This window comes from Podarcis cretensis, assembly GCF_951804945.1.
Source record: "Podarcis cretensis genome assembly, chromosome: 7".
Classification (NCBI taxonomy): Eukaryota; Metazoa; Chordata; class Lepidosauria; order Squamata; family Lacertidae; genus Podarcis; species Podarcis cretensis.
The window spans coordinates 14,582,594-14,599,927 of NC_137176.1; the positions used below are offsets into that span (position 1 = coordinate 14,582,594).

Consider the following 17,334-nt stretch of genomic DNA (forward strand, 5'->3'; position numbering starts at 1 on the left):
TGTCAGTTAGAGTCAGTCTGTTTCAGTTGTGAACAGAGTCAGTATGTAATCTCAATCGAACTGTTTGGAACCATGTTGTTTATGAAGAAGTTTATTTTAACTAAGTAAAGCTTTTATTCTTTAAAAACTCTACATTATTAATTTACGCTGCTCGTCACATGGTGACTGAAGCAGAGCTCAAATGGCACGCGCACACACAATTAGGTCCAACGCATGTACAGTGGTACCTCGGGTTAAGTACTTAATTCGTTCTGGAGGTCCGTACTTAATCTGAAACTGTTCTTAACCTGAAGCACCACTTTAGCTAATGGGGCCTCCTGCTGCTGCCGCACCACCGGAGCATGATTTCTGTTCTCATCCTGAAGCAAAGTTCTTAACCCGAGGCAATATTTCTGGGTTAGCGGTGTCTGTAGCCTGAAGCATATGTAACCTGAAGCATGTGTAACCCGAGGTACCACTGTACAGAAACCTAAAATTCCCATGCATGTGCAGGGCATCCAAGGTTTTGCAACATCGGTGTGAATCCGGAGGCTGCAACCTGTACAATATAGCAACCACCACCACATTTTAAAAACAACAACAGCAACAACAACCCAGTAGATTATATTGCTGTGACTTGATGATCATCTGGATAGTTAATGGACTCTGCCATTGTCAGGACCTTAAATGAAAGCAATAGCAAGCCAGATCTCAGAATGAAAAGACTTCTAGTTCCTGGTTCATTGCTGCGGTACCAAGATGTTTTATACCCCGTAGCCTGCTGTGTAATTCATTGTGCGATTCCTAGCATAATTTAATGAAAGCTATAATTATTGCCTTGCTGTGTTGAGGACCGACAGTTTAGCAGGATAAATATATTGTGTACGTATACGGAGTTAACAAATCTTATGCTTTATGATCAGCTGAGGCATGTTATGTAACTTACTCCAAGGTTTGGTGGCATTCCAAGATGAACTTTTGCCATTTATTTGGAAACAGTCTCGGAATAAATTGCCGCCACGTCTATAAAATGTACATAGGGGTTCTGTCAGGAAATAAACCATCCAAATTAAACTTCAGAAGGAACACTAGCTAGTCATTTTACGTACATCTGTATTTCATGGTTGTTGTTTTTTAAATAAATAAATAAATTTGAAGAAAGTGATGGCAAGTTGTAGAAGTGGTCATGCTGAGAGCCAGGACAAGCAGAGAAAAACAGGGAGATTGTCTTTAAGGGTAAGCTAGAGAGCCCATTTTAAGTCCGTCTGATCTTCAGTTCATGGCGTTATCGATCCTACCCCAGATATTCATTCTAGGCCAGATAGTAAGATGGAAACAAGTTGATGATTATCACTGCTAAAGCTTTCTACTTCCATCATCAACATTTTGGAATATTTCTTCCTGCTGGTGAACATGAAATCTTGCTGCAATCTCACACCCTACCATCACGATCCCATGATTATGAAACGGTGAGTGAAACCAGGTTCTTCAGGTCTGCTTTCTTTCCGAAGCTGCAGAGTAGGAGGATTGAATGGAAGGTAGCTGCACTTCAAGCCAATCTCTGTTATTTGGGCTAGTGAGGATGTAAAAAGGTAAAGGACCCCTGGATGGTTAAGTCCAGTCAAAGGCTACTATGGGGTTGCGGCGCTCATCTCGCTTTCAGGCTGAGGGAGTTGGTATTTGTCCACAGACAGCTTTCCGGGTCATGCGGCCAGCAGGACTAAACTGCTTCTGGCACAACAGGACACCGTGACAGAAACCAGAGCACACAGAAACGCCGTTTACCTTCCTGCCACAGTGGTACTTATTTATCTACTTGCACTGGTGTGCTTTCAAACTGCTAGGTTGGCAGGAGCTGGGACAGAGCAACGGGAGCTCACCCCGTCACAGGGATTTGAACCGCAGGCCTTCCTAATCGGCAAGCCCAAGAGGCTCAGTGGTTTAGACTGCAGCGCCACCCACAACCAATGAAGCAAATGTTACCAGTAACAGCTACCAGTAACTGCATGTGCAAAACAACAGTGGAAGGCAAGCAGATGGGATCACCTGACAACCTGAGGGCAACTGAAATGGAGTACACACCACACATTTAAAGCATATTTCACTACTACCCCAAGAATCCTGAAAACAGTAGTTTAGCTATCATACACCCCCACCCAATCCAGTGACTCTTTTTCTCGCCCACCCTGACTGAACTTGCTTTTTCTCCTACCCACCAATCCATGGACTCTTTTCATGTGTGTGTGTGTGTGTGTAAAATTTTTATTACATTTTCTGTTTTACAATTTAGAATATTCATTTATACAACCTTAAAATATCAATGACTTTCCTTCTTCTCTTTCCATGATTCATTTTACAGAGCATAAATTCCTACATATTTTGTATAAACTAAACCATTCAGTATTCCATTATTACTTCCGTCAAAACTTATTTATACTGTTAAATTTATCTGAATGCTGCCAATGTTTTCAAGTGTACACAATTTCCCCCCATATATTCAATAAACATTTTCCAATCTTTAAATGAATGTTCTTCTTGTCCTCTTCTTCTATATGTTAGATCTGCAAGCTGTGCATATACTGTAAGCTTAAGTTGCCATTCTTCTTTGGTTGGGACCTTGCTCGTTTTCCAGTTTGGGTCTGACAAAACACGGGCCACCGTAGTTGCATACATAAATAACCTTTTTTGACCCCTGGATATTTCCATCTGAATTATCCCCAATGAAAAGGACTCTGGGTTGTTGTTTTTGGGAAAGTGCTGTTATGTACTGAGTTGAATGGGATCCAAAATGCAACAGTCTGATTGGTCCTAGAATAATAGGATCCAAAATGCAGCAGTCGGATTGGTCTTAGAATAATAGGATTCAGAATGCAGCATCTGATTGGTCCTAGAACAATGCACCAGTATGATTGGTCCGCAGGAGCCACCCAATCCACCTCCAGGTGGAAGTGAATCCGCAACCTGATTGGCCTACGGGAGAATCCCAGAATTAGCCAATCACATGCAGCCCATTATGTAAAGAATGTATATAAAGCAGATATTTTGGGAGAACTCACATTCCTCGCTACTATGAGCTGAATAAAGAGCATGAAAGCCACACTCAACTCCGAGTATAATTCAAGTGCTTTTAAACATTTTTTCATTTCATTATACATTATTTCCCAATTCTCTTTTACCCTTTTACAGGTCCACTACATATGAAAGAACATACCCTCGACCTCGTTGCATCTCCGTGGCCTTACCTTTGCTCGCTCTCTGCAGCTAGTCCTGGGGCTTCTAGCAGCCTACTCTTCCTTCTCACGGCCTGTTCTTATGGCTTACTCAGCCTTGCTACAGCTGCTGGAAGTGGTACATCTGTATCTAGACGTGTGCAGTAGAGCCTATGGCAGAAGCCACCCTGGCTGTCCTAGAGAAGGCAGAGGTGAGGTGGTGCAAGCAGGACATCAGAGACATCAAATAGAAGCCGGGGCAGCTTTTGCGTGTCGAGGTCCCCAGGTCCACCCCAATAACTCACACATCACACAGAAATTTTTGTTTAAGATTTTTGGCATAATTTTGGCCACAACTTTATTAAAATAAAAATTTGTGAGTGGTTGCGTAGGCATTGGTTGCGACTATCTGCCCCCACCATGGGGGACAGACTGACATTCCGCACAATGCGAAAGTCAGAATGGGGGAATACACTTGGGGGTTACGTGGAGCAGGGAACCTGCCCTCACCCCAAATGCAACCAGGAGCTCATTGCTATGGCCCGAGCTCCCTTGTCAGAGTGGACAAGCAATAGTTAGCTCCCAATTCCTTTAACGGAATCCCTTGCAGCAGCAGCATTAGAGGGGCAGGCACAGCCAATCCATGCCCCTCAACCAACCAAACCATAAACCAATGCCTAACCGCGAACCTTACAAGTTGTGACGATTTGCTACGCAGTAGGCAAAAACCAAATGCCCCCAGCCAATCAGCCAGATGGACAAAATTCCTACCAGGCCCCCGCTCCAAAGCAGACGACCCCCTGACAGGCATAGCAAGGTCAAAGCAAACAACCCTATTCTAGGGATGGAGGGACGGGCAATCCAATGCACAGGCGAAAAGAGGAAGCCCTAGCCTCGTGCAAGGAGTTTTACTATTTCTGGCTGTCAATCAATAAATGGCAACATTAACTTCTTCCCAACAACAAGGGAAGCCCCAATCACATCAGTGGCCAACGATCAATTAGCCCGCCCCCCAACTTTGGAGTGTCCTGGCAGCCCCCACCGCAACACGTGCTCTCCATGAAGGAGAACACGCTTTGTGAATACTTGATGTCCTGCTTAATTCGGGAAAGCTGAGTGGTGTGGGTTCGTAAAACCTAATCATGGTATGGATTCGTATTTTAATGATTCAGCATTTTGTGCTACAAGGAATGGCCATAGTGCTCGACACTTTCAAACTATACTTTCCAGTTATTGGGAGGGAAAATGCATTTTAAAAAATTCTTTTAAGAAATGTCTGTGTGTCTGAGCTCGACAGTGTGCAGAGGATGTTGCAGATTGCTTTTATAGCCCTGTCTATTACATAAATCCCCAAGAGAAAACTTATTTCCATTATCCTGTCCAGAATTATGCCTAGGGATTAATTTGGAAAAAAATATGTCAAGTGTTAGCTAGCAAAGACAAACAAATATTACATAAGGCAATGTTACATGCACTTGCTGCTCTGACAAAATAGATTTTTAAAAAGTTAAATACATTCTCTTTCTGCAAGAACCACATGGCTATTTATAAAATTGCTATTTATAAAGCAAGTTTAAATCATGTAAGGAAATATGACAGCCATGATTGCAGACCGTTTGCCCCATGTGAATTTAGATTTGAGCTCTTGTTTTTCCTTTTTGACTGTATCAGGTTGGGATTCTTTCTATTATTTTATCTCTCTTTACTGGGATTGTGTTTTATGTTGCAACGACTCATGATTTTAAGCAAGTGACTTTTTTAATGGAGCAGAGTGAACAATAGTTAAATAATACTCTGGTATTCTCTAGTTCATTGTTTAATTACAGCTTGATGGACTTACAATACCGGCTATATTTTGAAACAAGATCAGCCGCAATACTATAGCATTAATCCACAGAAAAAGCCTTCAGTATGTTCCATCTAATTATTCATCTCCTGACATTTACATTTTCAAATGTCTTCCTAAGAACACTCCGTGCTTTGGCCTGCAGATGAAATTATTGCGCACTTCTTACTTCAAACACACATGCTGCTCTTCAAGTTGATGGCTTCTGATAAAGATCATACAAAAGTCAAAAGTGGGGGTGGTCTTATAGATTCTGTCTGACTCAAGTCCCCTTCTGTCCAGAGTGGTGCTTCTGTTTTGGTATCCTAGGGTCTCCTAAAAATGCCACCATATGGGAGTCATTGTGTAGAATGCTTGAGCGTTTTCAAGAGAGGATGCGAGGAGGGTGGAAGCCCATGTCAAGGAATAAAGGAACTAAGTGTGACGTTAACATATGAGAGTGCTGGAGGTGAAATAGTTAAACAGGTTACCCAATCAGGACCCAGGGGGTGGAGTCAGAGGGACTATAAAACTAGCTCTGGGAGGAGTTCATTGGGAGTTGGGTGGTTGGTTGGAGTGGGAGTGAATTGGGCTAGAGTTTGTGGGTAGGTTGAGTTAGTGTAGCGAAATAAGCTGAGTCAGGAATAGTTAGGGCTAGGTAGACAGGTAAATATCTGAGAGGTGGTTTAGTGAATGAGAGCAGGTAGCGGCAGTTATAGGTCTGGATAGGCACCCCATGAATGTAATTGACCGATACCGTTTATGAAACCACATGCTTGTTAAACTGCAATAAATAAACAAAAGTTTTTGTTCCAATTTAACCCTGACTGGACTCAGTATTGTACCAAGTAGGGCCTGGGCGGTGGCAGCGGGAAATAAAGTGGTGGCACAGGGATCAATAGATGGTGAAACATCCAGGACCCTGTGTGCTCGCCACACTAAGGAATCAGAAACTTTATGCTGTAAGAAACGGAACAGGTAAAAGCTGTCCATGGAGGCGCAGGTCAATTCTGTATCCAGGGCAGCTGTCTACCAGCTCCATCTGGTACACAGGCTGAGACCCTACCTGCCCGCAGACTCTTTTGCCAGGGTGGTGCATGCTCTAGTTATCTCCCACTTGGACTACTGCAATGCGCTCTATGTGGGGCTACCTTTGAAGGTGACTCAGAAACTACAACTAATCCAGAATGCGGCAGTTAGACTGGTGACTGGGAGCGGACACCGGGACCACATAACACCGGTCTTGAAAGACCTACATTGTCTCCCAGTACGTTTCCGAGCACAATTCAAAGTGTTGGCACTGACCTTTAAAGCACTAAATGGCCTCGGCCCAGTATACCTGAAGGAGCATCTCCACCCCCATCGTTCTGCCTGGACACTGAGGTCCAGCTCCGAGAGCCTTCTGACAGTTTCCTCCCTGCGAGACATGAGGTTACAGGGAACCAGGCAGAGGGCCTTCTCGGTGGTGGCGCCCGCCCTGTGGAACGCCCTCCCATCAGATGTCAAAGAGACAAACAACTACCTGACATTTAGAAGACATCCGAAGGCATCCCTGTTTAGGGAAGTTTTTAATGTGTGACATTTTAATGTATTTTCAATATTTTTTGGAAGCCACCCGGAGTGGGCACCATTACCCCATTCAGGACCAGGGAAAGCATTCCAGACCCTCCATGTCCCAGCATCCGGAGAGCCTTAAAAGTAGGAGAGCAAAGAGTTCAAAGATTCCTTCTTTGTGGAACAGGAATTCAATAATATGAAGCTCCCATCATTCCTATGCTGGACCACAAAGCCATCTTCCTAGCCCCCTCACTTGTAAAGCTTAGATCCTCACCATACTCATCCAAATCTTATTCCTGGTTCCTTATCTTCTCCTTCGTTATTTTTTCAAATACAGAGAAAAAGCTGCTATAGAGTGGAAAAGGAAATGTGATTGTATGAATCAGTCCCAAAGTGACACATATAGCTGCTTATTTGATGGGTACAGTGCTGTGAGTGTATATCTATTGGCCTCAACTTGATGGGGTACAAGCTGGCAAAACAATCTAAAACTTTTTCCCAATAGTAAAAGTTAATACATCCCCCAAATAAAACTATTCATCACCTATTATGGAGATCCATCTTGACAGGGCTGAGATGCAGTCTGACTGTTAGCTGTTTTTGGCTTTACCAAGACTTAAAGCAGATCCTCTTTGTGACATCACACATGACATCAGAATGGCATGTTTGCATTCAACCTCCTAGACTATCTCCATGCCAACAGCAATGGCCAGTAAACTTCTGCAGCCAAGTAACCATCATCCGGACTACCCAGTTGTTTCTATCTAGACTATTGGATGTTTATTTTTTGCTCTCATAATCATAGCCTGAAGAAGAGCTGCGTATAATCTGAAAACCTGCTTCCACTGTTAAAGAAAACTAATTGTCAGGAACTGGATAGAGGAGGAATGGTGGAGACCTCCTTCCCATCCTGACCCTTCCAGGGAGGAGGAAGAGGAAGATAATATAGATTTACAACAGGGATTTGAGGGAGGACACAGCTCAGAGGCAGATGAGGGGGGGGGAGTTGGGGAATAATGGAAGAGGAGGAGCAGAGCCAGAGCAGCAGCTGGCTGACACGTTGTCATTAGAAAGCATTCCAGACCCTCCATCCCCCAGAACCTGGCGATCCTTAAAAGTAGGAGAGCAAAGAGCTCAAAGACAGAGGGTGGCACCCGTAGAGGAGATGATGAGAATGACGAATGAAGAAGTGGGAGAGACAGATGGTGGAGATTCACTCGGGACAACACCATTATCCAAGAGGCTGGGTTCTATAGCCTCTCTCTGTAAAGTCTGAAATAATAAAGGCACTGGCAGAGGAAGGGGGTGCGGGGGTGCAGTGCACAGCAGGTGTCAGCCATGAGGGCAGGTGACATCGCCACCCCACACCCCACCCACTTGCTGCATGGGCGGTGCTCCTGGACACTCGCTGCACGGGTGGTGGGCCGCTAGGGATGATGCTGCCACGGGCAGTTAACAGTGCCCCCCGACGCTTGCCATGCAGGCAGCAAACAGGTAGGGAAGCTCTCCGCGAGGGCGGCAAACAGCACCCCTCCCCATGCTCACCACGCAGGTGGTGGGCAGCTAAGGACGCTCACCATGCAGGCAGCTAGCCCCATCCCTGCGGGCCGGCTAGCCCTGCCCTCACACCGCTCCAGGTGCCGGGGCAGGTAGCTCCACCCCTGAATAAAGGACTATAAGAAAATTTGCCTTTATACTTTCCTGGGCATCCAGCCAGGAGCTGTTGACAGCATCCTGACACCTACTGAGTTAATGGCAGAGGTGAATTTTGTTCAAACTGGCCTAAAACATAAGGTCTGTTTGCATGAAATGGCTTACCCATTGTAAGAAGGGGACCCTGTATCAGACATATTTCAAGAATACGCAAACTCTTCAGCTGTTCTGGTTAAATAGGCTGCTGTTTGCTTCAGCAAACAGCAAATGGCACGCAAATTCATGAAATCTCAAAAGCAAAGAAATTGTGTGCAAAAAACCCCCGTCACTAAATTAGTGGGTGAGTGGTTTGTAAGTACTAGACTTACAAGCACTCTTCTCATAATTAACCCTCTTAGAGGCGACACAGAGAACTCTAATGGCACCATGAGGTTTTCTCTTGTTATTGTTTTGATGCTAAATACACAGCAGATAATTCTGTGTACCTATTGCATCGTAAGTACCAACTTATTCCTGTTTGCATCATTTCTGCCTTCAAATACAAACACACCTCTCATAAACCTAGGTGTGGCCTGCACATGTGACAGAATTAGGTGAGAATGGTATGGTAGAAGAATGGGTGGGAAGGTGCAGTTTTGAAAGTTCCTCTGTGTTAGAGTAAGCTTTTTAAAATTGGGCAGCAAAATGTGGCCTCATCTAAAACCTTTCTCTGTGAATTACTGGGGTGGGGGGTTACCTGCAAGGAGGCTTTTCCCGTGCAGGAACATTAAAGCATAGCACCACTGTCTCTGCAACCTGAAATGGCACAGTCTACGCTGCCACGTCATGCTGCTGCATGTGAAGACTAGGTCATGAGTTTGTCATAACTGCAATCAAAATCTATGTCAGATCAGAAAAAAACCAACTGTGTCCCCACAACATATTCTGAAGGAGAGCTTCCACCCCCATCGCTCAGCCCAGACACTGTGGTCCAGCTCTGAGGGTCTTCTGGTGGTTCCCTCACTGCGAGAAGTGAGGTGACAGAGAACCAGGCAGAGGGCCTTCTCGGTGGTGGTGCCTGCCCTATGGAACGCCCTCCCATCAGATGCCAAGGAAATAAACAACTATCTGAAGGCAGCCCTGTTTAGGGAAGTTATTAATATTTGATGTTTTATCGTGCTTTTAATATTCTGTTGGGAGCCACCCATAGTGGCTGGGGAAACCCAGCCAGATGGGAGGGGTATAAATAAATTATTATTATTATTATTATTATTATTATTATTATTATTATTATACTCTCTTCACCAAAGTTGGGGGTTGTTTTTTTACTGAAGATATAGATGATGTGATGCAAACTCTGTCTTGCAAATCACAACCTACAAACAACAGGTTTTGAAAGAAAAGTTTGAAACGCTGAAGCAAAATTCTGCCTTATAATTATTATTATTAAACGTTTTATTTAGGCGTACTTACAAGCAAACAAAACAATAAGATACACACACTTAACCACAAAATAAACCAAAAAAGGAAGAAGAAAAAGTAAGGACAAAAGGAACATAAAATACCACACCCATGTGACTTCCCTCCACCAGCTCTCGTCATCTTTAAATCATTTAAATTCTTATTTACATTGCATATCATTTATCACTGTAATTACTCCTTTTATGGTATTATTATTATATAACATCAGGTCATCCTTACAAGCTTAGTCTAAACATATCAGCATGTTATCTTTAGAGCAGTGTTTGTTCATGTAATCTTCAAACCATAACCATTGTGCCCTTAATTTCTAGTGTGGTTGGTAATTCTGCCTTTTAATTTACCTTGACCGAAAAATATATGTATATATATTTTTTCATCAAAAACCCACCTGGTCCATAGGATTCCAGCTGCTTCTCTTTATGCTACTATATCCTTCTTTGAACAGTATTTAGACCTCTGATGTTTCTGCACAAGGGATCTCTGATCACAGATTTGCCACATTTTTCAAAATCTGCAAGGTGCTACAGACCCATAACGCAATGTAGCTGTGACAGGACAATGAGTCTGCAAGCTGAGCAGCACTGAAATCTTTCTATGTGCTCTTTCCTGCCCCTAAATAGAGAAGAGAAAATATTTTTGAAAGGTTAATGGAATGGAAAAGCATAGTGTAGTTAGTTGGAGAAGGAGCGGCAGCAAAGTGACATTTAAATGAGGTTTTAATCTGTGCACCATGGAAGAATTAAAACTTGTATTGTTATGCTTTGCTTTAGATTTCTTTTTGTGCATTTAGTTACTATTTCAGGCAAGCCTCCTACTTCCTTATTGGCCACCAAGCTATAGAGGAATTACAATGAAAAAAACACCATATCCGTGGTAGTTTGACTCTCATTTATCTGCAGTTTGCTTTTTATAACATGTCCTTCTTCCAAATGATTGTTTCTTATGCCTGCTGGCCATGAGGTTTATAAGGAAAGTGAACTTTATATTCATTTTGATTCTCCTAGTTTTCACCTTCCCTGTGGACAAAAAAAAATCAACCTTAAAATGCCTTGGGGGAAAGAACAATTTCAAATTGTGTTGATACGTTATCATCCAACGTTGACTTTCGCCTCAGATAAGGAATGCTCAGTGTTGCCATCTCTGTGACATTTCCCAAATCCATTCACAATTATGGAGCATGCATGCCCCCCCCCCCCACTGTTTCCATATCTAAAACCAGGGTCTCTCCTTCCATTTAATGATTGATAAGCCAATTTTATATGTACTTAGCAAACCAGATTGTAAATCAGACCGTTCAAAAATTCCAAGAGTTCCCCAGAAAGAGGGTTTGAGGGAAAGGATTTGCTGAATTAACTAACTGAACTGGAATACAAAAAAAGGGAGGTGTGAGGAGGTCAGGGAAACAAGCAAATGAAAGACAAGACATGAAAAGATTGATTTGTTTTTAACTGTTTTTATTTTTCTGTACTCTGTACTCTGTATTTTTTATTTTTTTATTTTTCTTATTCTGTAATCTTTTTTTTGAAACTTTAATAAATATCTTTAAAAAAGAGAGAGAGAGAGAGAGTACAACAACTACCAGACATCTGAAGGCAGCCCTGTTTAGGGAAGCTTTTAATGTTTAATGCATTACTGTATTTTAATATTGTGTTGGAAGCCGCCCAGGGTGGCTGGGGAAACCCAGCCAGATGGGCAGGGTATTATTATTATTATTAATAATAATAATAATAATAATAATAATAATAATAATAATAATAATAATAATTACATGCAGCTCTTCTTCAGGCTTTGATTATGAGAGCAAAAAATAAACATCCAATAGTCTAGGTAGAAACAACTGGGTAGTCCGGATGATGGTTACTTGGCTGCAGAAGTTTACTGGCCATTGCTGCTGGCCTGGAGATAGTCTAGGAGGTTGAATGCAAACATAACATTCTGATGTCATGTGTGATGTCGCAAAGGGGATCTGCTTTAAGTCTTGGTAAAGCCAGAAACAGTTAACAGTCAGACTGCATCTCAGCCCTGTCAAGATGGATCTCCATAATAGGTGATGAATAGTTTTATTTGGGGGATATATTAACTTTTACTATAGGGGAAAGTTTTAGATTGGTTTGCCAGCTTGTGCCCCCATCAAGTTGAGGCCAATAGATAAACATTCACAGCCCATCAAATAAACAACTATATGTGTGACTTTGGGACTGATTCATACAACCACATTTCCTTTATCCACTCTATAGCAGCTTTTTCTCTGTATTTGAAAAAATAACAAAGGAGAAGATAAGGAACCAGGAATAAGATTTGGATGAGTATGGTGAGGATCTAAGCTTTACAAGTGAGGGGGCTCGGAAGATGGCTTTGTGGTCCAGCATAGGAATGATGGGTCCTTCATATTATTGAATTCCTGTTCCACAAAGAAGAAGTCTTTGAACTCTTTGCTCTCCTACTTTTAAGGCTCACTGGATTCTGGGACATGGAGGGTCTGGAATGCTTTCCCTGGCCCTGAATGGGGTTACTGTGCCCCTGAAGGAACAAGTGTGCAGCCTGGGAGTCATTTTGGACTCACAGCTGTCCATGGAGGTGCAGGTCAATTCTGTATCCAGGGCAGCTGTCTACCAGCTGCATCTGGTATACAGGCTGAGACCCTACCTGCCCGCGGACTGTCTTGCCAGAGTGATTCATGCTTTAGTTATCTCTTGCTTGGACTACTGCAATTCGCTCTATGTGGGGCTACCTTTGAAGGTGACCCGGAAACTACAACTAATCCAGAATGCGGCAGCTAGACTGATGACTGGGGGCGGCTGCCGAGACCACATAACTCCCAGTATGTTTCTGAGCACAATTCAAAGTGTTGGTGCTGACCTTTAAGGCCCTAAACAGCCTCAGTCCAGTATATCTGAGGTAGCGTCTCCACCCCCATCATTCTGCCTGGACACTGAGGTCCAGCACTGAGGGCCTTCTCCCTGTGAGAAGCCAAGTTACAGGGAACCAGGCAGAGGGCCTTCTCGGTAGTGGCGCCCACCCTGTGGAACACCCTCCCACCAGATGTCAAAGAGATAAACAACTACCAAACTAATAATAATAATAATAATAATAATAATAATAATAATAATTTATTTATACCCTGCCCTTCCTCGTTCAAAGGGCTCAGGGCGGCTAAAAACAAATTTAAAACACTTAATTATAAAAGCAGCATAAAATACAGGATAAAAACATGAATAACAATAAAATTCAAAAACCAATTTAGGGGATATAAGCATTAGATAATCCCCAGGGCTAGCTGGCTGAATTGGTCCTACTTGGGCCACTGAGGAGGCCAGGGGAGAATTAGCTGTGGGGTCTCAGAGCGGGTGATCTTCATAAAAGGGGAGGAGGAGGGAAGAGAAGGGAAGGGAAATAAAAGACCAAGCTGAATTCAAAGTAAAGGCCAGGCGGAATAGCTCTGTCTTACAGGCCCAACGGAAGGCAGTTAAATCCTGCAGGGCCCTAGTCTCATAGGACAGAGCATTCCACCAGGTCGGAGCCATCACTGAAAAAGCCCTGGCCCCGGTGGAGGATAGTCTGACATCCTTAGGGCCCGGGACCTCTAAACTATGGTTATTCATGGACCTTAAGGTCCTCTGCGGGGCATACCAGGAGAGGCGGTCCTGTAGATACGAGGGCCCTAAGCTACAAAGGGCTTTTAGAAAACATCTGAAGGCAGCCCTGTTTAGGGAAGTTTTTAATGTTTAATAGACTATTGTATTTTAATATTCTGTTGGGAGCAGCCCAGAGTGGCTGGGGAAAGTCACCTGGATGGGCGGGGTATAAATAAATAATAAATTATTATTACTACTACTACTACTACTACTACTCGTAACAAAAAACAGTCCCCGGGAGACTCTTTGGAGAAAGCCATGACTGTCTAAAGTGGTATCATAGTGCATTAAATGCATAGTGCAGATGGATTCCTAGTTTCAATGAACAGAATTTGTGTCCTGCAGTTACTGCTCCCAACCAAAGCACTTAGTGGCTGTAGAAGTTTACCATACCTTATGGTTTCTCTGCTTCTGTTCCTTACATATGTATTTTCACGACTGCCAAAGCGAGAGACCCGGAGACTCAGTGTAAACATCGACCAATGGAGGGTGGGTTACCTTAGCAACAGAAAGTTCTCAGAATGTCTCGTTCGTTTGGGCTGTAATTGAGTTTATGAGCCTTTGCATCTGCTTGTAAAGTGAATGAGGCACCTGGGAATACGTTTGCAGAGTGAGGAGGAAGAAATTAGAAAATAGCAGACATTACGTTGTTAATTTCCTGCATGCTGTGATGCGAATGAACATTCAGATGTTTGCAGTGATTGGCCACACCAAAAAAAGCCTGACTCAAAACTGAATCCCATGTATCCCGTCTGCACTAGAATACAGTGGTACCTCAGGTTACATATGCTTCAGGTTACAGACTCCACTAACCCAGAAATAGTACCTCGCTGTGGCATTTGCCTTCCTAGGTGGGTCATAAGGAAAGGGATAAATGAGTGTGAAGTGATTGGCCAGTGGGAACCCAAGGGGAGGAGTTAGAGTTGGAGTTGTTGAAAAGTCAGTTGGGAGTTGGAGAAGGAAGAGGGAGGATAAGTCAGTGGGTTGGTCTAGTTTTGATGTGAGGGAGTGAGTGACACTGTTAGGAGGAGTCAGATAGACAGTTGGGATAACCAGTTAGCAGTTATTAGGAAGATATAGGCTGGTATAGAAACTAAGGATAAGAAACTGACAAGAAAAATTATCTGAAACCATAAACTTGTTCATGCTTATAAAATAAACTTGATTATTTGTTTTAATGTTAACAACTGTCTGGACTCAGTGTGTACCCAAGAGAAACGGGTTGGTGGCAGCGGGGAAGTGATCATAGTGGTGGCACAGGGATCAACAGACCGTCAAACGTCCGGGGACCCTGTGTGATCGCCACACGCAGGTTAAGAACTTTGCTTCAGGATGAGAACAGAAATCGGCAGCGTGGCAGCAGCAGGAGGCCCCATTAGCTAAAGTGGTGCTTCAGGTTAAGAACAGTTTCAGGTTAAGAATGGACCTCCAGAACGAATTAAGTACGTAACCAGAGGTACCACTGTAGTTGCCTTTGTTAAATAGTTAACATGGTGTTGTGTTTTTGCTAATGGGGAGGACATATATAACCATAGGCGCCAGCGTCTCCAGAGGATCTAGAGGCCGACGCAACATTGTGTGATGTCTTGACGTCACACGTGCAATGTCGTGCAACATCCTCTGAACCTTGAGAGGGTCCAGCCCCCGCAAAGAAAATATTTTGGGTGGCAAAACTGCCTTGGCCCCTAGGAGTTGGCACCTATGTATATAACTGTTGTTCCTAGTTTTTATATCTGATATATGGCCCTGGTAAACTCTTGTCCACGCTGGACTTTTTCAAGTCATTTGGGGCTGCCATTATTATTATTATTATTTCCCCAGCCACTCTGGGTGGCTCCCAACAGAATAATAATAATAATAATAATAATAATAATAATAATAATGTGATAAAACATCAAACATTAAAAACTTCCCTAAACAGGGCCGCCTTCAGTTGTCTTGTAAAGGTCAGATAGTTGTTTATTTCCTTGACATCTGATGGGAGGGAGTTCCACAGGCTGGGCGCCACTACCAAAAAGGCCCTCTGCCTGGTTCCCTGTAACCTCGCTTCTTGCATGGAGGGAATCGCCAGAAGACCCTTGAAGCTGGACCTCAGTGTCCGGGCTGAACGATGGGGGTGGAGACACTCCTTCAAGTATACTGGGCCAAAGCCGCTTAGGGCTTTAAAGGTCAGCATCAACACTTTGAATTGTGCTCGGAAACGTACTGGGAGCCAATGTAGGTCTTTCAGGACCAGTGTTATATGGTCTTAGCGGCCTCCCCCAGTCACCAGTCTGGCTGTCACATTCTGGATTAGTTGTAGTTTCCAGGTCACCTTCAAAGGTAGCTCCACATAGTGTGCATTGCCGTAGTCCAAGTGGGAGATAACCAGAGTATGCACCACTCTGGCAATACAGTGTGTTGTCAACGTGCACTAGAGCTGCAATTCTTGAAATTTCAGCCCCTTCACTGATCTCTCTAGTTGCTAAATTTCTAAGTGAGGGGTGGTTGCATCTCATTTCTAAAGCAGGGGTGAATCCCAGGGGTGAAGGCAGGTGAAATATGAAATATGAAAAGAGACATCATTGTGGGTTCTTCACCCATGGTGTGAATCTAGCTTCACAATTTGTATGACAAATGTGCAAATCAGCGAACCGAATCCTTGCTCAGTGGGTAGCAATTCTCTTCCCACAACCATTCTTCAGGGTGCTGCTGACATTTTCAAAAAATATGTTTGAAGTTCTGTATATATGTTTTCCAGTTTATCCATTCATCTTTTATCTGAAAAATAAAAGCAGCAGACACACACCATAAACATGTTTTTTTAAGTTTTGAAAAACTGTTCCAGCAAGAACATGGGTTTTTGACATCACACCACCCGCTTGCACAAGTGAATATTCCCCAATAACCTTGTTAGATTGGCTTGCTTCACAGCAATCATAACAAGGTATGCTCTAGCAATGATTCTGAGAACAGAGGGTGTTACATAGAGGGATGCCACATAATTCTGACATAAAGGGAAGTGTAAATTGCTGCAGTTCATGTGTTCTTTTATGGTCAGGAACAGAAACCAGTCACGCTAGTATGATCGCTGGTTGTTCATATTGTTGTTAAAGTTGCTGTTGTTATGTCTGCAAACGTTATATAATTAACTACTTTTTATATTGTACAGATATTTCCTTTACACTGAAAGGAATATATGCATTCGGCAGAAACTGAACAGCAGCAAAATAGAAACAGTGCTGATTGTGATGAATGCAAGTTGGAATGAAAATTTCTGTCTTCTTATATCCCTAGTTAAAAATAAATTGTATGGGTGCAATTTAAATCGGTGAAATGTTAGTAGTAGGAATAAGAATTATCTCCTGTAGTTAATATGAAACGAGGCCATTCTCTGTTTGAGGAATGTATGAACATGTATGAACTCAGGAAAAAGACTAAAGCTAAACTAATCAGAAATAAGTAAAACAATATTAAATACAGGCCAAAATGCATATTTTGCATGATTTATGTCTGACGGCTTTGGCTGTGTTTTGTTGTTGTTGTTGACTTGTTGGTTTGAACTCACTTAACAAAGACAAGGCAAGCATTTCCTAGTTTTATGGTATGCAACAGAAGGAGCTGCAGCAATTGCTTCAGCCAGACTTCAGCAGAGCTTTATAAACAGAAACCAGGAAATTCAGACCATGAGACTCAACTAAAGAACTTGGGCACTCCTGATATGGCAGGTCAAAAAATTCAAATGATTAAACAAATCATACTTGCCAGCACCCTATGAACCTGCTTCAATACTCTAGTTTAAAAGCCACACTGAGCCAAACCAGAGGAAATGTTAACTGTATGGATTCGATCAACATGCATTTTTTAAAAAGGTAAATAAAAGCTGCAGAGGGAACCTGGGGCATGGGGGAGAGTTTATTCCTTTTCTGCTATGCTGTGGTCACTGAAAAGTAACATACATACACAGTCCTTTTCTGTTCAAATGAAGGCTTCCCTCCCAATGTGAATAGTGCTGTTTTTGTTGTTTAGTCGTGTC

At 42.9% G+C, this 17,334-nt stretch overlaps 1 long non-coding RNA gene across 6 annotated transcripts in view; it reads right to left on the reverse strand.

Moving 5' to 3' along the window:
• Nucleotides 1-14,163, reverse strand: part of LOC307220952 — a 47,344-nt gene extending 33,181 nt beyond the window's left edge. For 3 of the 6 annotated variants that reach the window (XR_013841196.1, XR_013841197.1, XR_013841198.1), the window contains exon 1: nucleotides 13,713-14,163. This is a non-coding gene — a long non-coding RNA (uncharacterized lncRNA). Of the gene's footprint in view, nucleotides 1-3,221; nucleotides 3,386-7,114; nucleotides 7,177-13,712 lie in introns of those variants that run through there. The other 3 variants (XR_013841199.1, XR_013841201.1, XR_013841200.1) reach the window with 3 other exon arrangements.
• Nucleotides 14,164-17,334: the final 3,171 nt, after the last annotated feature.